The sequence below is a fragment of the Triticum urartu genome, chromosome 4A, assembly GCF_056163025.1.
Source record: "Triticum urartu cultivar PI428250 chromosome 4A, HENAU_Tu73, whole genome shotgun sequence".
NCBI lineage: Eukaryota > Viridiplantae > Streptophyta > Magnoliopsida > Poales > Poaceae > Triticum > Triticum urartu.
In genome coordinates, this window is record NC_141876.1 from 164,598,015 (window position 1) to 164,606,719 (window position 8,705).

The 8,705-nt window shown below is 39.4% G+C and overlaps 1 long non-coding RNA gene across 8 annotated transcripts; it reads right to left on the reverse strand.

Annotated features, from left to right (window-relative positions):
• Positions 1–802: 802 nt before the first annotated feature.
• Positions 803–6,323, reverse strand: LOC125554690 (uncharacterized). 8 transcript variants are annotated; one of them, XR_015600629.1, is made up of 5 exons: positions 5,853–6,323; positions 5,039–5,156; positions 4,836–4,919; positions 3,364–4,479; positions 1,396–2,877 (listed from the first exon to the last, which is right to left on the reverse strand). It is a non-coding gene; the product is annotated as an uncharacterized LOC125554690 (long non-coding RNA). The 8 variants fall into 8 exon arrangements; XR_015600628.1 differs by adding an exon at positions 803–1,218 and having other exon boundaries at positions 2,787–2,877; positions 4,836–6,322; XR_015600627.1 differs by adding an exon at positions 803–1,327 and having other exon boundaries at positions 2,787–2,877; positions 4,836–6,322.
• Between the last annotated feature and the right edge of the window lie 2,382 nt (positions 6,324–8,705).

The following is an 8,705-nucleotide window of genomic DNA, read 5'->3' on the forward strand; positions in this document are numbered from 1 at the left end:
GCGTGCATGCGTGTTTATGCATTTCCAAAAGGTATTAGGTGTATTTGTTCTATCTATCTGACTCCTTAATTTTTGCCCTGGTCGGTCTACGGTAAAGATAAAAACGGCCCACGAATGGATTGCCTAACAAAAGGCCCCACCAATGCAGCGTGGTGATTTCATCTCTTCTCCAATTTTCACGCATGCAATCATCGGGCAGATCCGCATGTAGTTGGGAGTTCCACAGGAGAAAATATCATTCTCGCGTGAGATGGAGAGGAATCTCATGCATGCAGGGAGATAGTTAAGGGCATGTACAATGATGGCATATGGATACATATGCCTCATGATAAAAAGTAATTTGAGGCATTTACATAAATTTTTTCTCTCCAATGCAAGCTATCACTAGTAGGCCTCATTAAGAAATAGAAAATAAAGACTAATACACATGCATCTCTACTTTTCACTCAACCTTTTCAGCTTTTATCACTGGACCACATTTTTTCTCTTCAAGCACCCGCCTCCTAGAGAGGATCCCGCTTCCCTATCCGAACCTACTTTACGTCATATCCGATCCTACATGGCATGCGAGGCATCACCTTGACGCTATGCATTGTACATGCCCTAAGGAGACCGCGGGGCCGTGAGTAAGCAGGAAATAAATAACTAGCTTGTTGCTACGTGTGTATGTGCTGCTACGTGTGTGCTACTGTCCTCGCACTGATGCTACGTGTGTGCTACTACCATGTGCACACACATACCACATGAAGGGTAAAAGAGTCTTTTCCGATGTTATTTAGGCTCAAAATGGACAAAAGTGTCATAAAAGGCATAAAATTTAGACTCGTTGCTAGATAGGGAAGAAAAAAAAATCGGTGTCAAATAAGGAAACGAAATTTAAGATAGTGTTAAATAAGGAATTCTTTCTTAGTTGTTACAGGATATATGCCGCAACAACAAAAGGCCGCCTACAAGCATGTGCGCATGGATGGCATGAGTAAGCTGCCTCGACGCATGGATCTATGTGGAAGGCATGAGTAAGCTGCCTCGACGCATGGATCTATGTGGAAGCGCCTCCCACGATGGACCAGGACTGCGTCTCCGGGATGATGATCGCGAGGTCTTTGGTGCCGGCGCATGCCCACAAGCGGGCCTCCTCCTGAATTGTTTGTATGGCGCGTGTGACGGATGGTTGGTCACCATCGAATAGGTAACTATGCTTAAATAAAAGTGCCTAGGCTATAAATCAGATTACGTGAATTAGTAGCTGGAAGAACTCTGCCCTGTATTATACAACCTAAGTACCAGATTGACACCTAAGAAATGGATATCCAGCGTCCACATTTCCCTATTTGTAGTAGAACATAAAACTGAATCAAATCGAAGGTCCCCATGCATTGCAACAGGATGACAAAATAAACACATGGATATACTTTGATAAAAGAGAGAATCATGCATAATGTAGCATATACATTTTGCACACAACTTTATTGTAAACAAAACATACTCGTGGAAATTGCTAAGCTACTGACTATGTCCTGAATATACTGAAATTGACTTCACTGGATTTATGACTTCAAGGTGGGCAGGATCTGCATGTTGATCCAGCACAGGAAAATTCATTACCCCTAATATTTGATAGAGACAAAGGCATCAACACATGATCATGGAAAAGCAAAATCCAGTTTTATCACCAAAAAGAAATGAAAAAACAAGTTATTGGTGCTTTCTTTCTCTGTAGTGCTGAACCACTGCTTGGATTGTGTGGATAATAGGGAACTTACATATAACAAGAACTCTTTATAATTTGGAAGTATACGATATAACGTGGACAATAGTGTTCTCTCAAAATCTGTAGCAATCAATGGAAAAAAGTAAAAGCTAATCTCCTAACACTACAATATTCTCAGGTATGTATTCTTCAAAATAGGGGTCATCTTACTTTGCCAGGTACAAAATTGACAAATACTCCCTCCGTTCCAAATTACTCGTCGCAGAAATGGATGTATCTAGAACTAAAATACATCTAGATACATCCATACCTGCGACAAGTAATTCGGAATAGAGGGAGTACAATGGTACTGCTAGTAGCCTATTAACGATTTTGAAGATGTGGCAACAAGACAAGTTGTGCCATTTGAAAATGAGTGTAACCATGGACAATTAGGTCAACATGTTCTAGTGGTAATAAAACCTGGGACACCTGAATTAGTACTACAATTATGTTAATGTCAAATTCTTCAGTTTGTTCCTATAAAAACGCCCACTGTAACTATGTTTCAGTTCTTCATCACTCCTTCTACTTTCATGAAAAAGGGCAAAGGAATAGGGCAGTATTAACGAAGGGGGATATCTTACTGGAGAAATAACGATGAATATCTTAGACTTCTCTCTGTAGTTCTGAACCACTACTTGTACACTGTGGATAATAGGTAACTTACATACAACAAGAACGCTTTATAATTTGGAAGTGTATGATATAACGTGGACAACAGTGTTCTTCCAAAATCTGTAGCAATCAATGGAAAGAAGTAAAAGCTAATCTCATACCACTACAATATCATCTATTATGTATTCTTAAGAATAGGGGTCATCTTACTATGGCAGGTACAAAATTGACAAAGACAATGGTACTGCTAGTAGCCTAGTATCGATTTTGGTGGAACTGGTTCTACTTTTTTTATAGCAGCCAAACCAATCCAGAAGACCGGCAACCACATGGGCAGGAAAATTCTTGTGCACATGCCCTGGTCCTAGTGTAACCCAACTGACAAACGTGAATATACATATCTGGCAGATTGCATTACCTGAAGCGCACATAGTCAGGGTTCTGGCCAGAGAGTTGCTCTGACATGTCGCTGAACACGTGATTGACGCCCCAACCGCGCAGACCTGGACCTGCGACGAACAGAGAAGCACGTGAGCAGCTGGAGGGTCAAGGAACCATGATGAGGCCAACAGAGGTCACAGACGCTAGACAGCGGTTAAGGACGATGATTGCGTAGACATCCACGGAGCAGGCGGGGTTGTGTGCCATAGCAGAAGATGAATTATTTAACATTTCTCTTTACCTTTTAGAATCATCAAAGGCAATAATGTTGAAAGAATTAGCATAAATAAATTAGTGATACTAAAAACATGATGGGATGATTAGTTAAACCATTACCGCTCATTCTCACCTTACTGACTCATAACAATCAAGCTTAAAAACATGATCTGACCATGGACAAAGACAAAGACAAAATGACCAAAAAGTCTATAAATAGAACTGCAGCAACATGATTGTGTACCAACAAAAATTACATGGCAGTGTGACGGTAATGTGCATTCAACCCAGGGTTTTTTATAGGCCACTTGCAATTGGACAAGGATTCATATTAGCACCTGATCGGCACCAATGCAACCGATGCGGGGACAATCTTGGACTCTTCGACGACAACGACAAAGTGGCCGACGGCGCCCTTGGACCTTGGTCATCTTCTTGTGGAAAAGAAAGCCGCTCCTGCTCGCGGCCCTTGACGGGGTTGATCTCCGAGTCGTCTACGCCAACGCTGTCGTTCTGCTCTCATAATTTGAAAAAAGAGGTAATGTACCGCACCACCAGGCAAGTAGTCAGAATCAACTTTCACTTTTCATATGGTTAGATATAGTGGACTAAATTAATTAGGCAGCGTTTGTGTACACATTAGTAACAAAATCAGTAATCAATAAGGCATAGTTAGGCAAATCGACACACTGAAAAAACATTGTTAATGCAGTGTGAAATAAAAGAGGGATGGAACATAGTACCTATTCATCGTATGGTAAGAGAAGATGTGGCAGCAAAACAAGTTCTGCCATTTGAAGATGAGTGTAACCATGGACAATCAGGTCAACATGTTCTGATGGAAGCAATATATGAAAGGAACTGATAGTAAATGGATGGAGCAACATGAATCTAACCAACAAATCCTAGCTAATGTTTCAATTTTTTCTAGTAAGACCGCAGATTCTCCTTTCACATTTATTTCAAGGGTGTGTTCATAGTTATTTGGCTTTATATAGTTTTCAAATTACAAATCTCATAAATGTTCACACACTTGTTTGGTCAACCTCAGTGCTCGATGGTGCCGGGGAGCCAATGAGTTCCTTTCTACGTGGCTATTTTTTAAAGTAAAAGACAGAACGCAACCTGAATTCTAACGAAGTCATATAATGTGTGAAAAGTCTGATGGAACAAACCCAAGCTGATGACATACAACGTCAAAGCTAGAATAGTTAGTGAATCAATCAAGACCCCCCCACGTACACGACCAAAATAATAATAAAATTTACCTCTACAAAGGGCACCCAGTAGTAAATCAGAGCGCCGGCACAATTTTAGTCATAGGAGCAACTTATCTCTCCAACAATCTATAAATGAACGGTTAGTGCTCACCAAGATGAATCTCTGTTTTCTTCAATGCACATTATATATTCTGTAGATGAATCTTCTTCTTCAGAACTCCTTTGTCCCGATCTCTGTACGAAATGAATGTATGAATGTACATTGTAATGTGTAAATATTAATGCTGATGCATAGTCCAATAGTTAATATGCGTGTACATACATGTATATATCCACACCAAAATAAAAGGGAAATAGTTCTGATATGGTACAGAACATAGCACCAAATGCCAATGAATTTGAAATAGTAGTTCTGATGCTCGATGACAGAAATGTAGGGAAATCTAATATTTTTTAATGGTCCAGCATGAGATATACATCTTATGTTTCGATGTTAGCTCAGAAACTGTTGGTTACAAAAATCTCATCATCCCCAACACATCAACGAGTATATACTATTGCACAATACTGGTTTGTAGATGTTCTCATACCTTCAGAAGGGCCTTTCCAGTTCCATCATGAAACCTGCATCAGTGTTTCATGTTCCAGTTTCATGTTAAGCAAAGTATCCAACACTGCAAGTATGAGAATCAGTATCGAGGAGAAGCTACACACTATTGGCTAAACGCAAGGATTGTTTTTCAAGTGTGCGACAATGTAGGGAAAAAAACAGTATCAAGGAGAACCTACACACCTTGCTTCCTCGACTTAGCAATTAGTATCGCATATATATCTTATCTCCAAATAAAATTAAAATATGCATGCATATCTTGTTTATCATGTCGCATATGCATCAGCAAAGCTAGCTGCCCCTGCAAGTGTACATATGATTAGTCTAGGGTAGTTCATACAGAATAATTATATGATGTGTCTTGAACTGTGAGGCTGCTCTTATCACCAATTAACATTAAAAAGTGGATGAACCAGCTATAAATTTGAACATGGGATCTTATGTTGAACATGATATCCAGTTTGTAATTTAGAAGTGAGTGATGTAGTCCATAATCAACCAATAGAAAAGAAGCGCATAACCAAGCAATGGTTGTCTATAAACAGTACATGATAAGGAAATTAGCTGTTGCATAATAATACGTATTTTTTGTCTCTTCAGTGTTACTTGGTTATTACATCTCAATAAGCTGTCTCTAATGCCTCCTGTTCGCATGATATATTCACGCACCAAAATTAGAAAACAACATGTGTCGTTGTTGCTTGATCCAGCAAACACCACACACATGCATGCACACGCAACAAGCATCCATCGGCAGCCAGCAAGCAGCAAGCAGCACGCACACAAACACGCTGAGTTCATACAAGCATCAATCGGCGGAGAACACGCACGCACACAAGCTAAGCTAGAAAGCCACACACAGAGCATGCCCATCCCATCACTAACGCAGAGCACACACGCACACAGCGCAACACATACACAAAGGTCAGATTTGGCGGAGAGGGAAAGGGAGCCATAGCACGAACGGGCGGATCCTATAGGCGGTACGCGGCGAAACCTTGAAGTGATTGGCGGCGGATCCTGTAGGCGGTACGCGGCGGATCCTGGAAGTGATCCGCGGCGGATCCTGAAAGTGATCGGCGGCGGATCCGGGAAGGGATCATCGTGTGACTCCACAAGTAGATCGTCGCCGGTTCGTGAAGCAAAGCGGTGGCGGCTTTGAACTGGGAGGGCACCGGCGAAGGGATGCAGCGGCGGGGGCGAAGTGCAGATGCCGCCATGGATCTGGGCGCTCCCTCTCCCTTCCCTTACCTTCCCTTGCCTTGCCTTCCCTTCCCTTCCCTTCCCTATGGATTCCCTTGGGAGAGGAATAGAAGGTTGGGGGCGGCGGCGCAGGGGGGCGAGGAGATCGCTGGCGGCGGGGTTGGATTGGGGTTGCGGCGGCGGCTGCGACTGGAGACGGGAGACGAGGCCGGGCTAGCGAGGGATTGATTCTCTCGCGACGGTAAAACCAGCGGAGCAGAGGTGGTGGACGGAACAAAAAAACCTTAGAAAAAAACCGGATGAAAGAAATGGGACAAAAATAAATCCGAAACGGAGACTACCAACTAAGACATTACGAGTAGAGATTGGTGTAATATCTATTGTATTCCAACTTTTCCATGGTTCATACCCCCGATACTAGCCATAGATTCATCAAAATAAGCAAACAACACATAAAAAACAGAATCTATCAAAAACAGAATAATCTGTAGCAATCTGGACATTTTGAAAACTTCTGTAACTCCAAAAATTCTGAAAATTTATGAAAACCTCATAAATTTGTTTATTAATCTTCTGCAGAACGAATCAGTATTTTATTGCGTTTTTGCTAAAACCTAAAATTAATTTTCTGGGTGTAAAAGTTTCTGTTTTTCAGAAAGATCAAATCAACTATCACCGTAAGCTATCTCAAAGGTCTTATTTAGCACAAACACTAATTAAAGCACAAAACCACATCTAACCAGAGGCTATATGAATTATTTATTACAAAATATAACCTAAAAATAAAAAATAAAAAATAAAATTAGTGCCTCCAACAAGCGCTATTGTTTAACGCCGCTAGCTAGGCATACAACGCGAATAAATCTAAGTATTATCGTCTTCGGTGTGCAATCAGCAAGTGGCTCTCATAATAGATTCATAAGGAAATTTAATTTTGTTTCTTGGAAAGTGTTTCATGTCTTTCCTTAATGGAAATTGAAATCTCTAATGTTTCCTTCTTTCATATCAATAATTGCACCAATCGTTTTAAGAAAAGGTCTACCAAGAATAATAGGACATGTAGGATTGCAATCTATATCAACAACAATAAAATCTACGGGCACATAATTCCTATTTGCAACAATAAGAACATCATTAATCCTTCCCATAGGTTTCTTAATAGTGGAATCTGCAAGATGCAAATTTAAAGAACAATCATCAAATTCACGGAAATCTAGCACATCACATAAAGTTTTTGGAATCGTGCAAACACTAGCACCCAAATCACACAAAAACATGACACTCATAATCTTTAATCTTAATCTTAATAGTAGGTTCCCACTCATCATAAAGTTTTTTAGGGATAGAAACTTCCAATTCAAACTTTTATTCAAAAGATTGCATCATAACATTAACGATATATTTAGTAAAAGCTTTGTTTTGATTATAGGCATGAGGAGAATTCAACATGGATTGCAACAAGGAAATACAATCTATTAAAGAACAATTATCATAATTAAATTCCTTGAAATCCAAAAGAGTGGGTTCATTGCTACCTAAAGTTTTGACCTCTCCAATCCCACTTATCAATTTTTGATCAAGGTCTAAAAACTCTGAATCATTGGGACGCCTTTTAACTAAAGTTGACTCATCTTCAGTCCCATCTTATCAAGATTTATATTGGAAAACAAAGATTCAATAGGAGCTACATCAACCACTTTAAAATCTTCATCATTATTTTCACGGGAACTAGAAGAACATGTTCTTACAAACCAATCCTTTTTAGCACGCATCTTAGCGGTTCTTTCTTTGCACTCATCAATGGAAATTCTCATAGCTCTAAGAGACTCATTGATATCATGCTTGGTGGAATAGATCTAAGTTTCAAAGAATCAACATCAAGATAAATTCTATCCATGTTCCTAGCCAAATCATCAATCTTGAGCAATTTTTCTTTAATCAAAGTATTGAAATTCTTTTGCAAACTCATAAATTCTTTAACACTATTCTTAAAATCAGAGGGCATCTTAATATAATTTACATAAGAATTGTCGTAGGAATTACCATAATTATTAGAGGGATTACTAGGAAACAGCCTAGGGTTAAAATTACCTCTATATGCGTTATTACCAAAGTTGCTCCTACCAACAAAATTCACATCCATAGATTCATTATTATTTTCAATCAAAGTAGACAAAGGCATATCATTAGGATCAATAGAAGCATTCTTTCTAGCAAATAATTTCATAAGCTTATCCATCTTTCCACTCAAAACATTAATCTCTTCAATCGCATGCACCTTTTTACTAGTGGAAGATCTTTCGGTATGCCATTGAGAGTAATTAACCATAATATTATCTAGGAGTTTAGTAGCTTCTCCTAAAGTAATTTCCATAAAAGTACCCCCCGCATCCGAATCTGAAATATTTCTAAAAGCAAAGTTCAATTTGGCATAAAAAATTTGTATAATCGTCTACAAATTCAAACCATGAGTAGGGCAATTTCGTATCATCAATTTCATCCTTTCCCAAGATTGTGCAACATGCTCATGATCAACTTGCTTAAAATTCATAATATCGTTCCTAAGGGAGATGATCTTAGCGGGATGAAAATACTTGGAAATAAAAGCATCTTTACCTATATTCCATGAATCAATACTATTTTTAGG